This window comes from Tinamus guttatus, unplaced genomic scaffold (assembly GCF_059628265.1).
Source record: "Tinamus guttatus ecotype Peru unplaced genomic scaffold, ASM5962826v1 Tinamus_guttatus_pri_ptg000213l, whole genome shotgun sequence".
Taxonomy (NCBI): Eukaryota; Metazoa; Chordata; class Aves; order Tinamiformes; family Tinamidae; genus Tinamus; species Tinamus guttatus.
In genome coordinates this window covers 5,446,300-5,472,596 of record NW_028288747.1, presented here as the reverse complement: position 1 = coordinate 5,472,596, position 26,297 = coordinate 5,446,300, and positions in this window count along the sequence as shown.

Here is a 26,297-nt window from a genome sequence, read left to right as displayed (position 1 = left end):
GAGCTCTGCAGTAAAATTCTTCTCACACAACCATCACTATGAATAGCAGGATTTCTAAGAGAACCTCGCATTAGCAGATTTCTGTGAGAACCACACACATGAAAATGATGTTTATCAAAATGGCTTCATACTCAGTGTTATGGAATTAAAAACTCCAATTCAGATTCTAGAGCCTGGCTGAGAACCGAGAATAGGTGAAGAGAGAAGACGGGCCCTGGGAGAACCGCGCTAAGACACGACCTCCACCTCAGCAGTTCTGCTTTTGCAGCTTCCCTCTGACAGTGTGGAGCTGGATATGCACCTTTTGTGGGACTTAATCTCATCCCTTTTTTCCACTAAAGAATCAGAACAAAACCTGCTGAACCATGTAGAAAGCTTTGCAATGTTAAGTTTTTCTGTGTTTCTGTTCCTGTTTGGAAATATTCTAGCAAGGATGCAGTGTCATAGATTATAATATTAGAGATATAATCAGTATTCAGATATTTTACAATCTTTTGAAGCTTTCCTTTCCCCCCTACCCTGCTCTTTTCAGGTGACTATAGTTTCGGTTTTGCGTATCAGGAAAATTACTATGGAGAGTCTGTCACTAATGAAAATCATTACTGTCCTGTAGGAGATAGGAGATAGACTTTTGCCTACCTAATTAACTCCATTTGTAAAATCAATTTTAATGAAATCACCAAGAGAATTGTTGCTTACACGAACTGCATTTCAATTGAGTGACCAAAGTGATACTGATGACTCCTTCTAATTTTTGGCAAGTCTTTAATAACAAGAATTATCATTGCACCATATTCTATATTTATTAAAATTCTTTTCCAAGAGTTTAATTCTGTGCCATTTCCTATTGCTTTTGCAGATGGTGGCATGAAAACAAAATAGCAAAACATTAGTGTCTCACACACGGGGTAAATTACTGGGGATGTGCAGCTCTAACCTTTTCAGGATTTGTTGTTTTGATGGAGCCTGCATGCCACTTACTTACATCTGCTTACAGCTCCAGTATCCCATGGAGTGGAAAGGGGAACACTGTCAAATCACACTGGAAATAGTAAATGATCAATGTGACATGACTTCTGGGGAGGCACCGGACTACATGTAATTCTGTGTATCCTTGTGATCCTTAAGATCTCTGTATATGTTTTTAAGAAAACAAAAAAAATGTCAAAGTAACTCTTGTAACTACTTTTACATGACTACAAAATTAGGGGGGGTGCCGAGTCTCTTCCCTGATATGTCAAGCAGGTCTGAAGTTTAATCTTTTAGAAGTTCTACCTTTGAATGGAAGTGACATTTTACTTCAGAGTGTCCATTTAACACTGTTACAGTATCAGTCTTGTGACAACTTAAAATATACTTCTGATTTTCAAGACTACTTTCATTTATGGCTACTTTATACTTACGTATTCTTATGCTAGAGTTATTTTGGTTTAAATAGTTCTTCTCTTATGTTCCTCTTTCCCTGGTGTATTAAAAGCCTTTGCAGAGCTGTAAACAGTGGCATGCATACTCAGTCAAAATCCAGAATTACACAAGCTGTGATGTTATGATCTTATTTTCTTTTCTTGCCACAGCCAATGTCATTGAAATGAAATACCAGAATATAATGTCTTTGATACTCACTGAATAATTGTGATTTACAGTGCATGCCCTATGTTTTTGTGTTCTTTCAAGTTTTTATTTGTTTGACTTAAAAAGCAGAACTCCTTTTGTAAGGAAGGCAGGGAATACTTTTTCTACCTTAATCTACAGAAATGTAGGTGGTATAACAGAAAGTCCCATATTAGATCCATCTACAACTTCATTCCTATCTCTACTGAAAAGGTCTCACATGAGGTGTTTTGAGGAAGACAAGCAATTTTCAGAGTTTTTGCTGCAGTGCTGGCTCATAAGTATTCAGTAGTTAATAGACAGAAATTCTTTCTGCTTTCTTCAGTGAACTCAAAGCCAATACTGGGTTTGGGACACTAATAGAGAATGGCTTATGCATAAGTGCCAGCTCAGTCCTCTGCTTTGATATCATTGCATATGTTCTGTTTCTTTATTCTTTAGTCACCCTCTTGTATTCTCATTCTTTAGTATTAATGATAGCTTCCAACTTTATGTCAATGGAAAAATTAGTTAACACACTTTTCCTACTTTTACTGAGTCTGCTAATGAATCTGGTCAATAGTAATCTTCCTGAATGAGACCATAAGGAAGTGGTCTATTAATTTCTTGTTAAGAGATAGCTTAGCTTTCAATACAAACAGCTGACTCTGTCTCCTCTCTTCGAAGCCTCAACTGAACCTCATTATCTCTGTGTTGAAAATGTTGCAGTTTGAAAGCCGCAGTGGTAGTGGTGGGGGGGGGGGGGAAGGAGATATCAAAAAAATTATCGGATTCACAAACAGTCTGTGGACTGTAGGTCCGATCGCCTTCCTAGGAGCGAATCGAGTTCCCAAATAGCGTGATCCACTATAAGCTCGACCCTGGCAGTATCGGATTCACGAACAGTCCGTGGACCATAGGTCCGATCGCCTTCCTAAGAGCGAATCGAGTTCCCAAATAGTGTCACCAACTATAAGCTCGACTCTGGCAGTATCGGATTCACGAACAGTCTGTCAACTGTAGGTCCGATCGCCTCCCCCCAAACAAGTAGTCGAGTTCACAAACAGTATGATTTATTCAAATGCAACATTTACAAAGCAGGTTTCGGATGTCAGTACAGGAAATTCTCTACTAGAACGTGGGGTTTTTAGCTAGCTCTGATGTACAAATGTGCAATCATCACTCACCCCAGAAGATGGGAGAGGGCTCTCAGTCTCGAGTCTCCTCAGGCAGCGTCCCAGCGCGAGGGGAGGGAAGGGGGATCAGCCTGTCGACTGACCCAGGAGTTACGATGGTTTCTTCCCTTCCGACTTTTCATCCTTAGTTCACCTTTTATACTTTTCTTTACATTCAGGTGGAGCTTGAGTGACTAGAGTCATACTTAATATTGTTATTGATTGGTGAAAAAGTTTCTCGCTTTCATTTAAAGGTACAGTCAACCGAAAATCTAGAGCGCATGCTCAGTGAGGGGTGGTCGTACCTCGGAGGCGGGTAACTTTTGGGAATCTCTTTGGAAGTCTTTCCCAGTATGAAATGCTTGAGATCCAGGTTAATAAGTAGATTAATAAAATGTAAGAAATTAAATTTATCTGATCAAAAAATGTTTAGGATGCTAGTCTGACATAAATTCTCCCCCATAAATAATTTGCATTTTCATTCCACTTACTGTCTTACTTTGTCTTCAAAATATTTGAATCTATTGCATGATACCAATGCTGCTTGAATAGTAGTGTTAAAAACAATTCCTAGTGGATGCACAATTTCATTTCCAGTTCTTTAAAATAGATTGTCCTAAGAAATATCCACTTCCCCTATCATTCTTCTCAGACCCATTCCTTCTCTTCCCCTCCAAATTCTAGCCCCAAAAAATTGCATGGTGAAATCAGAAGGAACAGGGACCAGATTGGCTTGTGGGAAGCCACGATAAATGGCAATAGGCTATTTTAATCTGACTTCACCTCCCTTCCCTTCCTCCATTCCTGGGCATTGACTTTAAATGTCGTCTTACTCTTCAGCTTCCCTTTATTGAATTTGGTTTTGCATCTCCTTCTTTTTTTTTTTTCCGTATTATTCTAACAGACTACTTTCCTTTAGACAGCAAATTTATTCGTCTCTCTCAATGTCAGAAGAGCGGGAAGTCCAAAATGTAGTGACTGTGAGGAAGGAATCGTGGAACTACCTTGAAACAGGGAACAGAGGAAGATTTATTTTTTATTTTTTACTGGAGGTGTTTCTGGCAGGTGCACAGCTTGGTGGGCAGAGCACCCCCCGCACTATCGCACCGCATCATCTCTAGTTTTGATTCGGTCAAGCTCATTGGGTAGTGCTGCTCTTCCTCATTTTCAGGCAATCAAACTTCAAGTACTAAATTTTCCCCTGAACGTTACTACTGCAATTGCAATCTTGGATATCTTAGTCTAGATCACAGATGGTGTTTAGAAATGGTGCTCTGGCTTGTCTCAGATTACTCAGCAGCGTAGAATCAGTCAAAACTGACAGCTACGGCAACAGAAACCCCCTGGCTGCGGATCCTTCCTTGATGCACTGTAATTACATGCACTCCTCAAGGTGTGGCCAGACATTACTATGCTAGCTTAACGTAAAGCACATTTCTTACATCAGCTAATTTTCAGGTTAAACTGTGAATAAAAGGGCTTAGTTACAAATCTGAATCTTTGCATGCTGATTAGGGCTTTGTAGGACCTTTGCAATTCATTTTTTTACCTAAAGAGAGTCTGTGCCTACCTGATAAACAATTTTTCTTACCTTTCTATCAGGCAGTAGAGTGCTGTAATTTATAAGCTTAAAAGTCACATTTTAATTTTAGCGTTGGTTCCATTTGCTGTAGATTGTTACAGATGTTACAAAGCAGAGCTAGCTGAGGCACTGAAAGCAAAAACCTTTTCTGGACTTATTTAAAACATAATTCCATCAGAAGATATCAATAAAAGTGAAAACAATATTCCTGAGTGTAAAAAATATTCCTGTTCTTACAGGATTTTGATTTTTTCTTTTATTTGTTACTTTTTTATTTACTCGTTGGGTTTTTTCCCCTTAAAAAATTCTTTCCCACCTCTAAAGGGATTTTGCTTTGCCTGCTAACTGTTTCACATATCCTTGTTCATCTTTAAGGCTCCAATTTGCAAGGCTTCCTAGTATAAACAAATATACTGTATACCGTTGTAATATACAGGTGCAGTTTACCAGCATATGTAAAGTATTTCTCACCTTTTCAATGTAAACTGCAATGATAAATGGATATATTATAATTAACTCCATCTGCATTTTTTAAATTGTTAAGTATAATATTGGATACTTTTTTGAAATGGCATCTATGCTACTCTAATATGATTTATGCATTTTTACTGTGATATCTGAACTTGTTTTTCCCACTCTTCAGTAGGTAGTGGAGAGTACTACAGACACTCTAGTAGAGGGTGATTCTGGATCCTCACGTTGTTAATTTTATTTTCTTTCATTGAAAACTAAGGGAGGATTTTTATCTGGTATTAGTATCAGTGCAGATAAAGTACACTCAGAAATAAAATATTTAGGAATCCAAAAGCCCATCAGCTGTCAAAAGCATCACAGATGAAAAAAAGAAAGCAGAGAACACGGAGGCAGGTCATCATCTGTTAGGTCTGCCAGCTCATCTGATGTTCCCTGCTTGTATTCAGGCCCTCAGTTCTGAAGGGCAAATATTGCCTCTTATTTGTGATTTGTATGGTGCTAAGGTATCATGCTTAATTAAACAAAAAAACAAGCAGTGAATAATTGATAGCATTGCCATCTGGGTAAATATGCCATGAGCTATGGAATTCACTGAAATTCCAAACCTATTCCTGCCATTCAAAAAACTCCCAGTGAAATTACACTGCTATTCGTTATCAAAAGAACATACTAAAGAGTCAACAATCACAGCATTTAAAAGCTGGCCCCGACAGGTGTTTTTCAGACCTAGGAAACATTTTTCTTAACTAACTGTACTCAAAACAAAGAGCATAGGCAGACTACATGCTGTGTGCAGGGTCCTCACATCTGTAGAGCAGCAAAGCCTGGGAGGGCTGGCATATGTGCTGCCTATGGAGCCTGTACTAATAAAGAAATAAATAGAGAACTGGAATTCAAGCCACCCCCTTTTCTCCAAAACATGTATTAATGAGAAAGAACCTAATGCTGTGCCTCTTCTTCAGAGTACATATGCTTTGTGGTGAGCCTCACTACACCAGTCACTGGATCTCCTATTCTGACAAGGAGAGACTGGAGAACACACCCGAGAACCCATCAGCATAATTGATATGTCTGCTTAATTATGTGTATGAAAAGCCTCAAAAAAATGAAACTCGGCCTAATTTTTTTGCTCATTTTGAGAGAACGTGCAGTGTTTCTTCTACTGTTACTTAAAGCCTAGGGCACTCATGACGGGAAGTACATGATTTGGTGCATGACACTAGAATTTTTAAAAATGCCTACAAATGTCACAGTTGTGTGTTAGAGAAGAAGCAGGCAGATGTGGGCAGTGAGCTGCATTCTTTTTACACACTTAGCATTATTTTATGACTTTTCTAGCCCTTTTGAATCAATGAGATTAAAGAACTATTGATCACTAAACAAAAAAGCTGTTAAGACCTGCTTTCTGCTTCTAATGTGTTAGGTAAAGCTGTTGAGCAGCAGCACTGAACAGTTAAGAACAAGCAAAAGGCAACAGGCAAGTTTCCATTTCAGATGTATTCTTGCTTTCTGACTTGGTGTTAACAACTTGGCAGGGACAAAAATGTAGAAGCATTCCAAATTCCACAGGTTTGTTAGCTGATATGTTCCCTGGAGTATGCTTTAAAAGTATAACTATGCACAGCTCTCGTATGGGAGATGGGCTAGAGATTTACTGCTAAATCACAGGACTTGTTTGAACGGGTCCTTAAAAGATGTTTTTTATACATTATATAAAAAGATAGGATGTACACAAAGGAGCGATAAAAATATTTTGCATAAGTTTTAGAAAGTTAATTTGATTCAAATATGTTAAAGATTCAGTTTACCGGAAGTAATAAATACCTGATAGCTGAAAGGGATTTTTTTCCAAAAATTCAGAAACAATCATTAGAATTCACATAGTAGCTAAAAGTATTCGCACCAGAAGCCAATTTCCAAGCACCATATTCCCCTGATCTTGAGGTATTAACAGAGTATGATAATTTAGTACCATATGTCAAAAAAAGTCTGCTCTAGACCCAGGGCAGTGCATAGGGGCTAACTGGTCTCGTATTGAACTAGTGAGTTTTATTCAGTCTTACTTCATGAATCCCTACTGAATACATATTAGTCTGCTGATTTATCACCTCAGTAATAACCTTCACATCATCCACTGAATTAATCAAGAGATGAATTAAATATTTCAATAGCATATGTCTAGTAAAAGTAAAATGATTTCCCCTTCTAATTATAATATTTAATTTTGTCTTCAGCAGATGTAGTTCTACATCTGTTTTTTTTTTTCTTTTTAAATTTAATTTTCTTTCTTATCTGTAACCTCTTCACCTTTAAGTGATCTTTTATTTCTCATGAAAACAGCTGACAAAACTATTTTTCAGTTCAGAACTTTTTCATAATTACATTTCTGGCCTCAAGGGGAAAACTGTATACCTCATCAAATCGTGGGTCTTGCAACTCAGTAGCTTTAACAGCCCTTCATACTACTTGCAGCTATTGTAATTTAATTTGAATAACAGAAAATCCTTGCCAAGTTCTGGCAAAATAGACTTCTGTTCAAATTGAAGCTTATCATGTGTCATGTGGCATCTTGTATACCAGTTCTGTAGATTCTTTTCAAGAGTTTATTTCTGCTCCAATCTTCTCAACTCCATAAACATTAATTCATTCTACTAGCTAGTGAATCCACCAACCTCTGTTTATCCATGTAAAAACCACTGGCAATTTATTACTTAGGTCTGCAGATACATTAAAGTGCAATTCAGCAATGCTCCTCAGTGACTGTGAAAATTTGAGACATTTCCTGGAACCAAGCTCAGGAACTCTGTGAAAGAAAATACTACTAAAACAGAAACGTACCCATAGGTTAAGGACTTTTTTTTTTTTTTTTTTTTTTTTGTCTCTTAAACACAAAGAATGTTAAAATAGTCCTGTGTTGTAATAGGTGATCTGTATATTAAGAGCTTCAAGTAAACTATAGAGAAGATAAGAATATATCCCAATATTATCTAAAATAAGATTTTCCTGATTCGGGAACCACAATCATGATCCAAGACTTCCTCGAAGCTTGTAGTTTTTAACGAGCTTTGCAGAACCTGCTCAAAAGCTCAAGGCTCTAGAAAAGTAACTCTTGATCAACAGTCACAAGACAAACTTCTTATTAAGGATGTAACTAAAAATAAGATCTACCTTCAGCCTTCTTTGCTTACACTCAGATTGCAACTTTAGATATTTAGATATTAATAACTACTGTAAGGTGAGAGCAATGCATTGATCAGCAGAGTTGGAGGTGTGTAAAAAAATAAAGCTTTTTTTAAAAAAAGAAGCTATCAACATATTTCTAGTGAAATATATATGAAGCAATTTTGTGGATTGAGTGGGTTCTTCTGTTTTAAATTTGATTCCTAGGTTAAACACCAGGAGTCACAATAATAAAATAAACCTCCTGCTTACTCTATTACAAACTACTACCTTATTCTTACTTGATCAGAGCTAAAATAAGGTAAACTATTCAAAAGGTTAATAGCATAGGGATGTCCTTGTGTCTCAGTGGGTAATTAATGGGCATTCTATATCTATTCACACAGGATCACAGAGTGGTTGAGGTTGGAGGGGACCTCTGGAGATCATCTGGTCCGGCTCCCTGCTGCAGTGGGGACACCCAGAGCACGTGGCAGAGGGTGGATCCAGGCGGATTTGGAAGATCTCCAGAGGAGACTCCACAACCTCTCTGGGCAGCCTGTGCCAGGACTGTGTCACCCTCACAGGAAAGAAGTTCTTTCTTCCTCATATGGAGATGGAACTTCCTATGTTTCAACTTACACCCGTTACTCCTCGTCCTGTCACCAGCCACCTCGGAGAAGAGCCTGGCCCCTTCCTACCTGCCATCACCCCTCACGTACTGGAACATGTGTATCTTTCAACAGAAATAAAGGGTTTCTATAGTCCAGAAAATTAGGCAAGCTCAAAGTGAGGGCAACTAAATAGGAATTTTTTCTGGAAATGTTGACTTGAACTTTACGGTGTCTTAGTTCACAGAAAGGCCAAGTGAATGTTTACCTACGATACACAAGCTGGGCTATTGAACCTCTGTTATCCTGATAATCACTAAGACCAGAATTGATCAAAATGGTCTAATCAAGCATTTACCTAGCCCACTATCTCCTTCTCCCAAATAATGGGATGCTAAAAAAAAGAGTTCAAATATGACAAGCATTTATTTATAGTACCACCAAGTAGGCTATGAAAAAATATATTTTTGTTTTGAACGTTGATTCGGTTAATCGGTTGGTTCTGCCCAATTCTCCTACCAGGAGAGAATGAACGATACTTATTCACTTATAAGTGATTTTGTAGACCTTCATAAACCCTCCTTTTTCTATATTTAGGAACATGTCAAAAAAGCATTGATCTATACACATTCAGGCATTATTTCATGGGTAATTCCTTGCCATTTTCAGAACTACAGTCTACTTTCTTTTTTTAGTTAGTTTATTCATGCCATAACCTTCCATCTTATCCGATGAGCATTTAGTTTCCTTCAGAGTCTTTTGTGGAGGTTCTTGTCAAAATTCTTTTGATGACGCAAGTAAGCTAAACCAAATGGATCTCCTTTATCCAAATGTTTATTGAATTCTTCACAGAACTCGGGATATTTTAAAGGCAAGGCTTTGCTTTAGAGAAGGATTTTTGACTCTTCTTAGCTAGATATATAAATATCTATTTGTCGACCTAGAGTTCACAGGCTCTCTCCTAGAGCTTTAATAAATAACATCATATCTGTCAAATTCAAACTTCTAGTCACTTTACAGAGACATTGCATCCTACTGGAGTAATTAATGTATGGAGTTGACTCAAATTCTGAGAGACAACTCTGACATTTTTTGTTGTTTATTTTGTCAATTTGTGCCATAACCTTTGCTGCAAAGGAAGGTTCTGACACAAAAGTTGCCTAATTTATCCCATAGCATACATTGATTCAGAAATTAATTTATCTTCTTTTTAACTGCCTTGTCTTCTGATCAATCTTTTTATATCTTAATTACCAGTTGTCTCTGTAGACAGCTTATTCTTTTACTTCTCTTTTTGCTCTGGCATCTATGTGCCACCCGGTATCTTTGCACTCGGTTTTAATATGCTCAGTGTCATGGTGTCTTCATGGAGGGCTAGGCACTCCCATTCCTGTTCTTTTCTAAGGTTTTTTTTTCTAACATCATTTTACTTATAACCTTAAAGAAGAAACCAAACTTTATTTTTCATTTCCTTTGCTCCACTTGCCCTTGTTACCAAACATTTGCATCTTCATAAGAAAACCCATATATAGAACTATAAATGCTGCCATTCCTGTTGTCTTTAATCTATTTTTAAACTGAAGAGTGAAAGGGAAGCCTTTTTAGTTTTAAGTAGAAATAGTTTGGTTCCCTTGCAGTTCAGAAAAAAAAAAGTCACCTTCCTTTTAATTCGAGTTTATCCTCAGTTTCTGATAGATCTGGATCTTCATTCCTCTAACACTGTCATTCATTAATTTTTCACCTACTACCTGCACTGGTTGCTTGTCTCATACAGGTACTGTAAATATTCCCAGAGCAACACACACACACACACTTGTTCTTCAGTTTTCTTCCTAGAGAACATGATTTTTATTTTGAAATTCTCACCCCACCATTCCCTACGTTACTGGTATCTGCACTACACAACTGCAGATTTCTGCTTAGAACTTCACAGGAATAAGTTCAGTTCACACTTCTGCATTTTGCAGGTAAGTATCTCATTACTGTCTCCAAAGTCACAAGATGAGGGTTTGTTTACCTGGTGCTGTGGCTTCCCCTACAGCAGCTATGTTATTACAAGTTAGAGATCTTTGCTTTCCAGCTGACATTCTTAGTTGCATGAGTTTTTTATAGTGAGAAAAATAAAAGCATTTCTTTTTCTTCTGGTCCATTAGTGCATCCGCTCATGCCTAGAAAACCAAACTTCCTTTAGAGAACTTTCTTCTGAATGTCATTAAGATAAACTAAGGAATTGGACTGAGCACTTGCAGTACTAAATTTTTATTCTGCCTTCTTTGTCTGAGAGTATTCATTAAATAGGGTCTGAACTTCCTAGGTTAAATCATTTTAGGGCTTTTAAACTTTTTCTTTCTTTTTTTCATGTGATGTTAAATAAACCAATTAGACTTGAGCCATTTTTTGAGCTATTAACTGTAGTCTTAAACTGAGTACGCTTCGTACAGCTGGCTAAACTCAGACCAGTGAGGATTTTCAAAGTTCTTTTGAATTTACCCTCCTACCAGGTAAGATTATGCTAGGATATAATGAGATTGCCTGCTCTGTATAACTAACATCTTCTAACGGCATTTATATAGCTCCATTGATTTCAGTTATGCTTGATATATATAACCTGAGGCAGATTTTGTCAGGAAAATTCTCTGGAAATACTAATAACAAATTCAATTAAATGGTGACAGCACAATAAAACAGCTTTTTTTTTCTTTTTCTTTTTTTTAATGAAAGATTGTGTCTGTGGGATGCTTCCAACTTTCCTTCTCTTTGTGAAAGGCTGGAAGAAATCTTAGAATACATGAGATAGCATATTTTTTGCATGTATAAGACTGAAAAAGTGGAGGTTTATCCCATAGTTTATTGATAATCAGTATTTCTTTCATCTTGTCTCAGATCAAAATTACTTCCACTTTATCCAAAATAGCTCTCCACAGTCTGTTCTCTGCTTTTTTTTTTTTTTTTGCAATTATTAATACATTATTAATTATGAATACCGAAAGCTATTAGGCAAAGCCGATTAAGGTTTATTGAGATTTTACTATGTCCTTGCTTTGCTTGTAACAAAAGCATTATAAAAATCGGAAATGGTGTAGAATCCTACTTAATATTAAAAAATATGTTTATGTTTGGTATGTGTGGAAAAAACCTTCATATTTTAACTGTAGATCACTCCCTGAGCAGCCCAGGGAAATCTCACCATGTATGTTTCCATCAAATATGGAAAACAGCCCTATATTTTCCAGTTCTTCATCTGTCCTGGGAGTTTTTGTCATGCAATAAAATCACAGGATTGTAAATTTCCTTCCGCTTTTCTTTCATTCCTCAGTAATACATTGCTGTGGATGTAAAAAGTAAACATGCTTTATGCTTTTTGCACAGCACAACATTTTGACTAAATATTTTGCTGACACTGGCTAGAAATGAATCCTGAAGACCAGAATCTCAGTATATACCTATTCATTAGCAATCTATATATTGAGAGAATAAGGATGATTTATTGTAAACTCAACATGCCACTGAATACTGTTCCAAAGATAAATGAAGTTTTAAAGTAATTAAATATGAAAGAGCGATTCACAGCAGCAGCCTTAAACATGGAAATCCAATACTATCGTTGCTAAGAGATATAAAAGAAAATTAACTTTTGTTAAATTGATTTTATATAATATTACTTTTTAATAAATATATAATACACTTTAATAAGAAAATATACATTAAAAAGTTTTACATTTCCCTTCTGAAAACCACTATCTAATCATCTATCTCACACAGTCATGATGATAGCTGCAAGCTGCTCTATTTGTGGTTCTTGTTACTGAGGGAAAATTCTGCATGAAATCAACTCAATGAAAGCTTTTAATGGGGGTAGCTAGAAAACCTTCATTTTCCTTTACATGAAGCTAGTAAAATATCTTGCATTGAGTTGGAACACAGAAATGCTAGTGAGAAAAAAATTCAAGGGCATGAGTGTCCTTACTTCTTCAGAGAAATACGAAGAAGAAAAAAAACAAAGGCGGCCCAGAAATTTTCTGAATATGCCAAGATGCAAATGGGAAATTCAGCGGTAAGGAGCTAGATGTTGCAAATCCCTCAACTAGAGCAAAGGTGGAGTTGTGGGAACAGAGATTCGTGTTTGCACCTAAACAGCGAAACCAATGCGAAACCATTGAGCGAAACCAATGAGATTTGAGTCGTGGCATTTGAAACTTTAACAAGTTCACAACAGCTGGCTATTTTCTCTCAATAGACTGCTAAAATAGTGGCTAAACATTACATAGGGCTGACTTTAGTCCTTTGAAGCCCCAATTTAAATCACTGATATTTTAAGGCTTATTAGGTTCTCCCAGTGGATGAATTTCGTCCTTCATCACTAACTGTGAATGAAAAGGTATGATTTTGTGGATACCTTTAGGATTTTACAGTAAGAAATATTTTCTTAAATGCTTTGCAGGATACATTTTTTGTGAAAAGACATTTAAGCACCACTAACAGAAAATACCTGTTCAAGGAAGACTTCACACATTAACTGACCTAACTAATACTAATGCAACATAAAATTGAATATGGCTTTTGTTCTCTTTTAAAAGCACAGACATTACAATCAATTTGGTTTTCAAAATAGTGTTTTTGTGCCTTCCTGCAGTTCCTCAGTCTGCAGGCTGCACTCCATAATGAGCTGCTATTGTGTGCGTGAGCAGTATTCTCATTTGTTTCACCCACACTAATATTCTTGCCTTATTTTTTACCTGTAGCCTAAAATTGAAAGGTATTTATATGGGAGCACTTTTAATACTGACTTCGGGTTTTAGTGCAAAACACACAGTTGGAACCTGTTAAAAACCTTCATGACTGTTGATTACTAAATAGAGTTCCATTCAGCAGTGCTATATGTGGATTTAAGGACAATATTTTACTTCATTTAGGAATGAGACGTATTAATATCTTTACTTTCTGAGGTAAAATACTGAAGTACTAAAAAACATATTTCTCTAAAATCAATACAATGGCAGGTTTCAGTAAAACAATAAGAGAATGATTTATTTTCTAAAAATGTTAGTGAAATAGCTAAGAAAGTTCCCACTGTGCACTCCACGTATTCTACAGAGTCTAACAATATCACAGCAATCTTAAACTGATGGTGGCTGCTATACAAAAGCCAGCTAGACCTTGCTTTCCTGAGAAATTCTGCATATTCTTTCTGAGAAGTTCTATATAATTATTCCAGTGGAACTTGACTTCCACTTGAAATTAATACAAGTTTTCAGTTCTTTCACCACTGCAGCCATCTTTGTAAACATTTAGATTATCCAGTTTTACCAGTTTGTGCATTAGAAGACATGTACTAATTTTATTAGCTGAGTGTGGCAGTTAATTTGGATAGATTATTTGTGGATCTATAATAATTCACACACATTTTTCAAAATTATATTGTTATATTCTGCATTAGGTGTCTTAATTTTCTTAAATACTGCATGGTATCTTTTTTCTTTTTTTTTTCCCTAGGTAAAATTGAACTTAAACTATTACGCAGGAAAAATTTTGAAACAGCTCTCATACTACTCCTCTATGACTATGTCATTATTCAATCTAAAATATCCTTTCTAAAATTAACTGACACATTGCAGTAAGTTGTTCACTGGATGGGCAGAAATGAATTCTATTTTATTAATGAAAATTGTATATCTGTGGCACAGCACCGTATCTTCAAGATAAGCAATATTTAAATGTAAACACAGTTCTATGTTTTTATTAGAAACACAAGCTGTGGAAAAGATGACAGTGTAACAAACTTTGAATCAGTAACCTAGTTAAAATAGGAACCAAATCAGATTAACCGAAGAGTTAGACCACTTTGAAATGGCTAGTCTGGCACATATTCTTCATATGTCTTCGTATTTCTCTTCATTTTTGTTGATTCTTCATATTTTATTTGTATTTCTTCATACTCTTCATATTTCTTTCAATTCCAAATAAACTGAACAACTCACACCACATCTTCATAAAACAGAAGCCTCTGGTTTCAACATAAGAAAGTTCTTTAGATGCATTACTGGTTCATAAAATAGTAGGTTAAAATTTTGTAAAAAGCAGAGTCCTTTATCTCTAGCGCTATTAAGATTAATTGAGGAGCTGGATTCTATGTACAATAAAATATGGATTTACTAGTGAAGCTAAGCCAAACATCTGTGTTTCCCTTTGTAACTTCTTTTCTTCTTTTCCATAACAGAAAAATGGGATCTACTGGAACATTAAACTCCTCTAGTAGGATGAGTAGGAAAAAAAAAATTCTAGGTTTTTGTTTACTGTGATTTTTTTTTCTTTGTGAGAGGATAAAATTTCAATGACTCTCCTAATATATCTGTCATTTTTTGTGACTTTTTTGATACAAAAGAAATCCCGTCATTCTCTGGGATATATCAAACCGGGAAAGTAGGAGGTGATTAGACTGGATGTTTTGCTCTTGGCGGGTACATTTATAATTATTGTATTTAAAGAGTTCTATATCCATGTTACAGAAACATGCTCCCTCTGTCACACCATGCTCAGTACTGACAAAACCTCTTCAACCTCTGTATCTGCCTTTCTCATATTCCAAGCTGAATTTAGAAGTTTCTGAAGTGGCTTTAGCAAGACTGAGGGATGAACCTAAGTCCTAGGCCTGGAGCTTAACTTAATTTGTTAAATTCAGAAGAGTAACCTTACACCTTTACAGGTTAATTTTGGCCTAAGATTAAGGCTTGAACTGTAGAATTAGTGAAAAGCAGTATATATACTTACAAAGAGCTAAATGTTCCTTTCCTCTTAGGCCTCAGCAAATACAGAGATTATGACAAATGACTTGATGATGACAGAGTCTTAGGAGAGCCTTGGGGATGTGGGATTTCTTACTATTTCCTCTGTAGGTTTGTGATTGACCATCCCGCATCTTTGATTTTCATTGCCTGGTGTCTTCCTGGCACCACTGCTCCATCTGTGGCACAGGCCGCGAGTGGGTGTCAGTCACCACCGGATTCTTCTGTCTACTGCCTGGACAAGATAAAACTAGCGTTAAGATTTCCGTTGCCAAGATTTCTCACAGTGCTGTCAACAAAAATTACATCATCTTCACTTGAGTAACGGAAATGAATTACTTGAAAGATATTTATCCCTCCTTTTGGCACTAATATTGCTATTTGATCCCATGTCTGTATGAGCTCCATAGTTATGTATAATACAGTGAAAACAGTCTTTGAGGCTAATCTGCAGGTCATTTATCTTTAGTCTTCCATCTATTGCTTGCTGTACATTTGACATCCTAATGATACTATCCAACTCTTAAAGAAGTTTAATTAGCTTTGCCTCTTTATATCATACAGTAACATCACTTCAGCATCATTTCCATGAAAACAGCACATACTCTTTGTCCAAAAGTCAGACTGAAATCAGGGAAAAGGAAGCATTGATCCATACCATGAGGAACATGCATTATTTCTTTCCTAGTAGCTTTTTATCTTTTATTTTTCCTGTTTTGTTTTGTTTTGTTGTTGTTTGTCTGATAATTCGGATAAGATCATATTGTACATTTTACCACTTGCCTGTTACACAATATTATACAAGTTTAATCGAAATAATTTAGTGCTCTGTTTATTATCATTCTAATACAAATACTTTCAGACACTTGAAAATTTTGTATTCAATTTTCTATGTCATTTTATCTTAAATCAGAATCATAGTTAACAAAATACTTGGGCTTTCTGGTAATTCATGGTCTCAATTATGAATCCAAGTACCATTTATTGCCAGTCTTCATTATAACAGGATGTTTGCTTCGTGATACGTATTCAAAGAAAAAAAAAGAAATATGCCTGATTCACTGCTTGTATAGATTCAATGACTACATTTTGGAGTTTTAATTGTGATGCTTATAGGTCTGAATATGTTTTGAATTTGTATCCTTTACCTCATCCATGATATATCTTATTTATGTGAGCAAAAGTGAAGGAAGTATCAGTGCTATTCATTAACCTATGGTGTAACATATTAAAATAATGATAATAAGTTAAGGAACATCAATGAGTTTAATAAAATGAATTTTTAATTGTTTTGTATAGCACTCAGATTACAGTGAGACAGAAAAACTTTCATATGCATTGATTTTATCAGAAGCCAATATTTAATTCTCCTTGTTTAGTGTAAGGTCACTATCATTAATACTAAGCATTCCTTACAAAGGAGTGTTCCCCCAAGGCAGACATAGAGCTAGGAACTGAAATCTTGGATCCTGAGTGTTGCAGATCAGCTCTGCCCCTCATGCTGCTCTGAAGACCCCTTTACATCTTTTTCAGTTATCTTCTGCTGTACTAAATAACCTTAGGAAACCTTACAAAAGTCAGACCTTTTTAAAACCAGAAGCCATTTAAGCTTTTTAGCTTGCGATCAGGTTCACAAACTAAGTATACGCATTACATAACTCGATTCTATGTCAAAACAAATGGTGGAAGAAATAAAGAGACTTCAGCGACTGTTGTTTCACCTTCTGCTTGGTTGAAACCCTAAAAAGCCAGTGTTAGAACTTGCAGGAAAGCTGCTGGCTTGCTGGGCAAAGCTGTTATCTGTTGAAAGAGGTCTAGCTGATCACACCAACTTTTTGCTCGTCCTTTTTCAGCACTAAATTCAAGTGGGAAAAGAGATACCTTCTGGAAGAAAGTTACACACAAAGCCACTATCTGTTTTTCTGTACTTTGCCTTGGCTGCTTTTCTGGTGTCTCCAGACTGTGGAAGTACTAAAAAACGCGGAGTCTCAGCAAAACAAACTGGTTTTAGGCATCTGTTCGTGACTATCTGATGGCAGAAATGCTTCTTAAAAAATATCTTGCAAGATACATTTGAACGTTTCTTTTTAATCTGACCATAACTTGCTATGATTTTGCCACTATAGTATTTCCTAATATGCCCTTTTGCGGGTGCTCCCTTACTGAACGCTACATAGGGGAAGCACATGCTTTGACCATGTACCTGCATTAAGATAAGCATACAAATTTATGATTTTGAATAGAAAGCTGAGTGAATATATTTTAGATGCTCAAATAGACCAAAAAGAAAAACGTAATAGCTCTTGCTTAAAGTATCCCTAATTTTGCATAAGTCCTTGCTTGTGCATCCAAACCAAACGTCCAAACATGGAAACAACACAGCAGTACCATAGTTACCTTCTGATTTGCCCTTTACTCATTCCTATGAAAATCTTGTCCATGGTGTTCTTCATCTCTGTCCCTCATTAACTATTGTTGTGAGAGCCTTTGGAGGATCAAATTGTGTTTGTTTATTCTGGACTGTGATGTTCGATGAAAATAAATTAACCCAATCTCATAATTTCCTGATTTATAGCAATGGTTTCTATTTACTGCTATGATAAGGTACTTGAACTATAGCAAAAATGCGTAAGAAAAAAAACACTGAAACTTTAGATCTTGTCTTATTTTATATGGATTTGCTTGCCTGTTTTAAATGTGCAGAACTATTGTTATTCTTATGGCTGCAATATTGTATCCTGCAAGTGCTTTTTTTAACAAGTGCAAAGAAACAACAGTATACTTAGCTCTAATAAACTATTCTTTTAAACAATATTGAGAAAAATTTATCTTTTGAGGTGCTCCAAAGCTAAAATCAACAATATTTTTTTCAATATAGAAAAATTATATTGCACGATTGGTTTGTTAGTGTCAAAATATATATTTATCACTTCTAATTATCTTGCTATATTAAAGAAATGCCTCTTTGAAATCAATACACATTTTTCTATTATTTTAACAGAAGAAGGATAGTAGCCTCAGTGGTCCAGTTTCTGTTCTTAGTAGCACTGATGTAAATCAAAAGTAACTTGAAGAAAAACCAATGTAATTAGAATAAGCACCTGGCTCTGCATGGTTGAATATCTTTGATGCTTAAGACTATTTTTCAGATCACTTGCTGAATTATGATTTGAAGTCTGTGGGCGTTCTGTCTGCGTTTATGCCTAATATGTCAAAATAATGTTGAAAAGGCTAAACTTTTCCTAAATGAGACTAAGTGCCACTAAAAAAACACCTGATGCTGTCAATCTCTGTTCACTCTTTTTTTTTATGATGAGCTTCCTGACTATCCAGATACTGCTTTAAAACTTGTATCTCACAGGCATTTCTGCTTTTCATAGAGTAGAGAGAAAGCTAAGCAATTGCCCAAACTCTTCTGCTTTACTGCCAGAGACCTTGTTCTCATCTCTGCAAGCTCAGAGGAGTTGGGAACCCAGTCAGTGCACTAGGGGCAGAAAAGGGTTTCAGCACTATCAGCATGAGGGGTCTGAAGCAGCAAGAGAGCCTTCCATTCTAAGTTTCTTTGCATAGCTTTTATTTAGGGACTGGTGAAGGACAGAAAATTGTGCTCATTATAGCATTCTCTTCATCTGCTCTGCCCTGATGAGGCCACATCTGGAGTATTGTGTCCAGTTCTGGGCTCCACAGTACAAGAGGGATGTGGAGCTGCTGGAGAGAGTCCAGCGCAGGGCTACAAGGATGATCAGGGGCCTGGAACATCTGCCCTATGAGGAGAGGCTGAGGGAGCTGGGCCTGTTCAGCCTGGAGAAGAGAAGGCTGAGAGGGGATCTGAGCAGTGTCTATAAGTACCTCAAGGGAGGCAGTGAGGAGGATGGTGCTGGCCTCTTTTCAGTGGTGGCCACCGACAGAGCTAGAGGTAATGGCCACAAACTGAAACACCAAAAGTTCCACAGGAACTTAAGGAAAAAATTCTTAACAGTGAGGGTGACAGGGCACCGCAACAGGCTGCCCAGAGAGGTTGTGGAGTCTCCTTCTCTGGAGATCTTCCAAACCTGCTTGGACGCAGTCCTGTGCCACGTGCTCTAGGTGACCCTGCGTGTGCAGGGGGGTTGGACTAGATGACCTCTAGAGGTCCCTTCCAACCTTTATCATTCTATGGTTCTATGATTTGATGATTTTGACTCCATCAGCTCTCTGAGGATGTTCACATGCAAGAACTTCTGCATGAAAATACTTGATGGTTTCTTTTCTTTTCCCCTGATTTTTCAGCAATGCTTTAGCATACATTTAAGAATCCCATGCTTTAGAATCCCAATGTTATCCTTTGATATCCTTTAATTCTCAGTTTATTGCCTTTTTAACATGATATTTTTTCCCAAATATACTACTTCTCTTTTTAGTCTCTGACATCATTTGTGAAATAGAGTAAATTTACTTCTTGTAGGTCTGTTCATTTTAAGCAAAATGTCCTCAAAGTCACACAAAACTTATACTCACGATATTTAGCCATTAGGGAAGATGCATATTCTTCTAAATGCTTTTTGCAAACTTTTTCCAAATAGCTTTTTAGTATCAAAGGTGGACTTTTTTCACTTTATCTGTTTTTAGATTCTACACATTATCCCTTTTCTTCTTATTCTTGCCTAAGGGAAACAGGTTTTCCCCTTTTTTCCTCCAATGTTAGGCCACACTAATACCATCTCTGCCAGAAAAAGAATAAGACAAAAGCTGCTGTTACAAATACTTTCCTATGTTACTTCAAAATTTTACAATTTGCCATGCTTTCTAACTCATTTTCTGCTGATAGTGTACAAACCTCTGCCAAAAACACTCTTTGTGCGTTAGATAATGATAGATTTGGATTCCAGTCTTTCAAACTCATGCTAAAAAGGAGAGCGAACATCTGTGACAAGCAGGTAATTTTTAATAATATAAGACAGTTCCTTTCTGTGGAGAATTACTATTCTCTCATCTCTAATCAACCTTCTCTGCTGTAACAGCAGCTGCCAATTAGGGATGTTGCCTCTTGGCAGAGTGCTCAGCCCACACTTAATTTGTTTTAAATGTGTTGTTTCTCCATGGAAGGTGAAGGGTGTTTTTCAGCATTTTATGTCATCAGAGGCTCCTGTCATGTTAGACAAAGTTGCAAGATATTCCCAAATCACAGCAGAGTTCTTACACATTCAAGCGGAGTCTCTCAGTGGGGCCAGTCCTCTCATCTGGGCTTCTGACAATGTTAAAGAAAGAAGAATATTTAACTCTCCTTTTTTGTTATATAATACAAAGCATATTTCATTCTGTGCAAAGAGCTTTACTGATTTCAGTGAGATCTTTTTGTCTGATACCACTAACCATACTGATCTAAAAGTTACCAGCCAAGTTTAAGCTAGCTGTGTTGACTCCCTTGTTAATAGAGAAAAAGGGATAATCCCATGGAGAGTTATTGATGGATACATCCCAGCTAAGGTTGCAAGATTAGAAGGGGAGAATCTATTAATGTAAATTCATCTTATTTTGTTGCAGTTTAATTTTAACAGTAACATTTTGGATAATATAAAAGTAAGTCTTAGAATGTCTAGATGATATATTGAATCACTTCGCTTTCCCTGCAACCCTTTTTCCCACATGCACACACATTTGTACAAATTCGTCATAGTAAATCTTAAGACATTTTTGAAACTTTGGAGATTTGTTTCAAACTAAAATAATTAAATACTGCTGGAAGTAATCTTACTAGGTAGTATTAAAGCCTATCTTCCATTGATAAGATATTACAATTACAGAGAAGAGCACCTCATTCCTCCTCCTGACTTTTCTTCATTCACTAGCTTTCTGTTTGAATTTTATTGCAAAAAAAAAAAAAACAGCTAAAATTGAGAAATCTTCAATAGTCTGACAAGTAGAATGGCAGAGACAAAGATTTTTTTCTCCATAGGAAATTCTTTGCATCCTTCAGTGATGCCAGAAAAAGAATGATTAAATAGTAACAAGTGTTGCCACCTACAAGACAGGCCATTAAAACTGGCCTATAAATGAGGCTGTATGTTCTGCATCTTCTTAAAGTCTGATGCTTAGAAAGACCCTTAGCCAAAAACCCCCTCTACTTAAAAAGATTGTACAGTTCTCATGCTATTTTGGTTCTAGACTTTTGCTTGTCTTCAGAACCACATTCATGGTTGCACAAATGTCTGGATAATTAAGATTGGGGAAAAGAAAAATCTCATCTCCTGGGAGTTTAAACAGCAATAGCTTGTCTTATTTTGCTGATGAGCAAGACTTTTCTCAGAAAAACGTAAGGCAAAAAGTCTTAATCGAAACAGAACAAAACTTAATAATTAAAACACTCCCAAAGTTAATTGATGGCCTAAGCTCCAATGTGGAAAAATATGTTTTTTTTTTTTTTTTAATGAAGTCAAATCTGATTAGTTCAGTTGCTATTTGACAGATTGAAAGATTCGCCCCTCATTCTGAGGAATCACCAAACTGGCAAATAATATAATAATTATTTGTATAAATAAATATATGCACACATGCATACATAACTACACATGTAATATGTAGTTAAATTCCACTTCCCTGCCAAAAAGAAAAAAAGCATCCAAAAGCTTTGCAGAGGTTCTGTCAAAGCTTTGATGTATTTCTCATCTCACCCTGTATGAAACAATGTAGTATAATTTGTGGTATAATTTGTATTAACAATTTAAAAAAGATAAAAAATGGAAACGATAAAAAAGAGAAAAAGAAACAATGAGAATTCATTCCTTGTAAAGAGAAATATACAGATGGAAATATAGAAGAGAGAGATGAAAGGTGAAAAAAGTATATGGAAATTTTGGCTTTTAGAAAAATGATGGATAAGTTTTGAAATGGTTTCTCTTCAAGCAGTACCATTTCCTGGAAATGCCACAAGGCACAGACATGGTTATCAACATGACAGATCTGTTCTTCCCTTAGGCCTAAACGTTTTGTTTCACAAGACCACTGAACTCTTGGAATGTCATTGCTGCTATTGCTGCTTAGCTCTTTAGTTTAGCACAGACTTGCATTTTGTCAGGCAGTTGTCTTTGTGAAAAAAAGCATTTTCTTCAGCCAGTTTGTTGATTGTATTGTGATAATAAACTTCTTGGTTAGTAATGCTAAGATGAATAGACATTACTGTTTGCTGAGTAATTCTGAAAAAGAAATCACTATTTGATTTTTGGACCTAATTTAAAAATGGATCTCTGGAAACCTTTGACTTCATGCTGTTCATGCTGTCCATTTTCATAATAACTTGTTATTCTTAGCCTACTGTTTCATTTCTTGCCACAGCTTTTCCTACCTCTGCCACTTCTTCTGTCCAGGATACAGAGCTTATCTTGTTTGACATGCCTGGATTCTTCCTCTGGTAGACAATCACCTAAGTACCTCTAATAGATGATATTAGGTAAAATTGCAATAGCAAGCTCATCTGCAGTATCTTTTGAAATCTTTTTATTGTGTTCTTGTATCAAATCAGCTTATTTCAATTAGAATGCATTTAATTACCTCTTTACCATAATTTTATTATACTATGGAGAACTGAGAAAAATATAATTCTGTCTCAACTCTGATCTACAAGAAAGAGCTTGATCATAACATTGCTTTCTCTTCCCATGTGCTGACCGACATTAAATAAAAAGTTTTCCATAGCAGTGTACTTAAATGTAGAAGTATTTGTTTCACTAAGCTGACTATCATATGTAGGAAGCTATGACATAGCATGCGATGGCTTGCTAGCAAATACCCTATTAGAAAGAATCACATAGCACTACTACAAATGCACATAAGTTGCCTAGCTGAGAAAAGCCTTTGTTTATTCCGCTCTTCTGAAGCTGAAGAAAACCAACCTACCTGATCTGCACGTATGAAGAACTCTTTCACTCTTATCAAGCTGACTTGCTGTTAGATCCTGGCAAGATGGTAGCCAGGGTTGCAGTGTTTCTTCATAACTGATGCCCTCTGCATCCATTTGGAAGAGCTGATTGAGGAACACCATGGGAGAACTTAGCTATAAGAGTGCCACCAGATGTTTCTGCCTGCTCCTTCCAGGTCTTTCACCTTCCCTCCCATGGAGCTCCTGCCTCAGACCTGCTTCCTTCTCATCACTCTCCAGGAGCCCAAAGGAAGGAGACAAGTGGCACTTTGGTGTCTCTGCGTACAGTGAGTTTGTCCCAGCAGGAGTGTTGTTCATCACCCTGTCCTGTCACCCCCCTTTTTTGAAAGAAAGGAAGAGAATGAGACAAGGATGAAGCAGAATTTCCTGATTAATTCTCATGCTGGTCTGGATATGCTCAGTGTGCATGCACTCTTACCATGATGATGACCTTCTTTAAAGTTAATGGATAGCGAAAGACCTTCATAGTGATCAACAGAAAGCTCCCAAATTTGGGTTCCTACACCAAGCTGCTTGCAAGAGGAGTCCATCTCTCCCCAGGCTAACACATCCCCAGTGCCAGCAGCACTGCCTGTTCATCCTGCTTCTGCTTGTGCAGATGGACGGCTCTGTGCTCAGAAGGCTACAGGGGCACAGACTTGCCAAAATCAGAGAGAAATAAGGTGATGTATGTGTATGTGCCACACAGAAATGTGAACACATATTATTTAACTCTCAAAAATTTATTTGACTCTAGCTTTCAAAGAAATTAAGCTATTGACTCCTAACTCCAGTCTCTGACAGGAAAAAAATGTTTAATATTTCAAAAATGCCCCTGGGATAAAGAAAGTATTTCCTGTTCAGCTCTCAACACACTTCTTTTCTTTCCTTAAGTGCAGCTTCTCATGCTCTGGTCTCACACAAATTGCGGTGATTCGTAGTTACTGTGTATATGACCTTCCCTTTAAACTGCTGGAGGGATGTTAGTAAATAGAAACATGGCTCAGTAACTAGGTATGTCTCTAGCAGATTCTGCCTTAGGAGTATTTGATATTAAACTTACCAGTTAAAACAAATAAGAAATATTTTCCCAGTGAACCAGTGAACTTCAGCAGTTTGTTGTGCTGTACTCACTAAGCAACTGAAATCTCCAGGTCACCACCTAATCCAGTTCAACAGTCCAACAAAGCTCTCAGACAAGTTAAAGCTGAAAATAAGTTACTAAATAAGTTTTTTTTTTTCTTTTTAACACAGTCACATCACATATCCTTCAATGTTTTTATATTGTAGATTTCAGAAATAGGATCATTTTTGGTGGGGAAAAAGTGCAACTGTATTTTTGGATGCAAATCAGAGTTGTAATTTGCTACTAGAAATAAGAAAACACATAGCAACTCAGCTATTTTTTGACTGAAATGTGCTGGGCCTAAAGTCTGCGGCCATAGCATCCACAGACTATAAACAGATTCCATAATTTGGGCTTAGTTGGAGGAATGGTGCTCAGGGGTTTTAAAACAAAAATTGGCAATGTGAAAACTATAGCATCTCTGCGTTCGGCAAAGTTCCTCTCCCCATGATCAGAGCCTTCGTTTTACCCTGAAGTTGTTACAATTTATCAGAATTTGACTGCATGTTCCAGAAAAGCAGAAATTCTTGGAGAATAAAGGAGTAGCAGCACAAACACAGCACAGATCCAAGAGAAGTGTTCATTCCACCTTGAAAGGAAAAGATTGAGCAGTGGATAAGAATCACAGAGAGACAGAGGACCATTCCCTTTTTCACCGTCCACATTCTTATGAATGCTCTCATTGATAATTGTCATTTTCTCAATTTAAAGGTGATGTTACACAAATACAAAATTGCAGCGAGTGATTTTTTCTTAAAATTTCCAACAATAAAATTGATTACCTCACTTTTTGGGAGACTTCGCATTAAGTAAATATACAGTAAAATGTGCAGTAAAGAAAAAAAATATTTACCAAAGATGAGATGTTCTCAGCATTTTATTTCACACTTCTGTTACCATACAGCTACTTACTTCAGGTATTGGGATTAGAACCTGCACAATTTGGCACCAAAATAGAGGCTGCTAACCAAAACAGAGACATCTAACACCATCAGCTGGACTAACCAAGAACACTGCTCTGTAGGAGGTGATCTGACATGGATCTGTTAAAGGTAGTGGTCCACATCCATCCATCACATAAAAGTCTGCTTTCATGAGACAGGCCTAGTGATTAAAACCAGATCTGTATTTGCGTTACAACATTTTCATTTAAACTTTATAGCTTTTACTTCTTGGCACTCCTGTATGAACTCAGCATGTCTTTCATGACTGGTAAAACACTGAAGAACCGTGAAGAGAAGTTGCCTGCCTGCAGGCATTCTGTATTGCATAGCTCATAACCTGTGAAAATATCCTGTATTGAAACTTCTTCTTAAAATTTTGTTTCTCTAATCATTTCTTCAAATCAAATATGCTACGTTTTTTTCACTAACATGTAAACTAAAAAAAAAGTTTACTTTTTTACAGTAAAAGTTTATTTATGCACCAGAAGTAAGACCTGAAAAAGCAAATGCTATACTTGATACTAGAGAAGTTAGAAAAGCAAAGGTTGATGAGCCTATGAAATAACTATTCAAATCTGAGCCATTCAAATAAATGTCCTTCAAGTAGAAATATATTATTAAAAATATTCTTGAATGAATAGCTCATTCTAGTCAAAATGTCATTATTCAGACTGCTTGGATATAGTCTCTGCCAAACTGAGGACATGGAAATGGAGACAGAGCAGCATCAAGGTTGTAACAGCAGTGTGGGGCCATTCCATTCTCCCTCTTTTGCTTGTGTGGTGTCATATTCTTTGCCTCCTCAGATGTAAGGGCTAAGCAAGTTTATTAGGTTAGAATTTAGAATTTAGGTAGCCATGTTCGGGTGAGAGCCCTGCAAACCTCTTGCCATCAGATTTCTCATCTGATAGCTGTTGGAGTAGCTGTTGTGTCTTGCAATTTGTATCTCAGGGTCTAGAA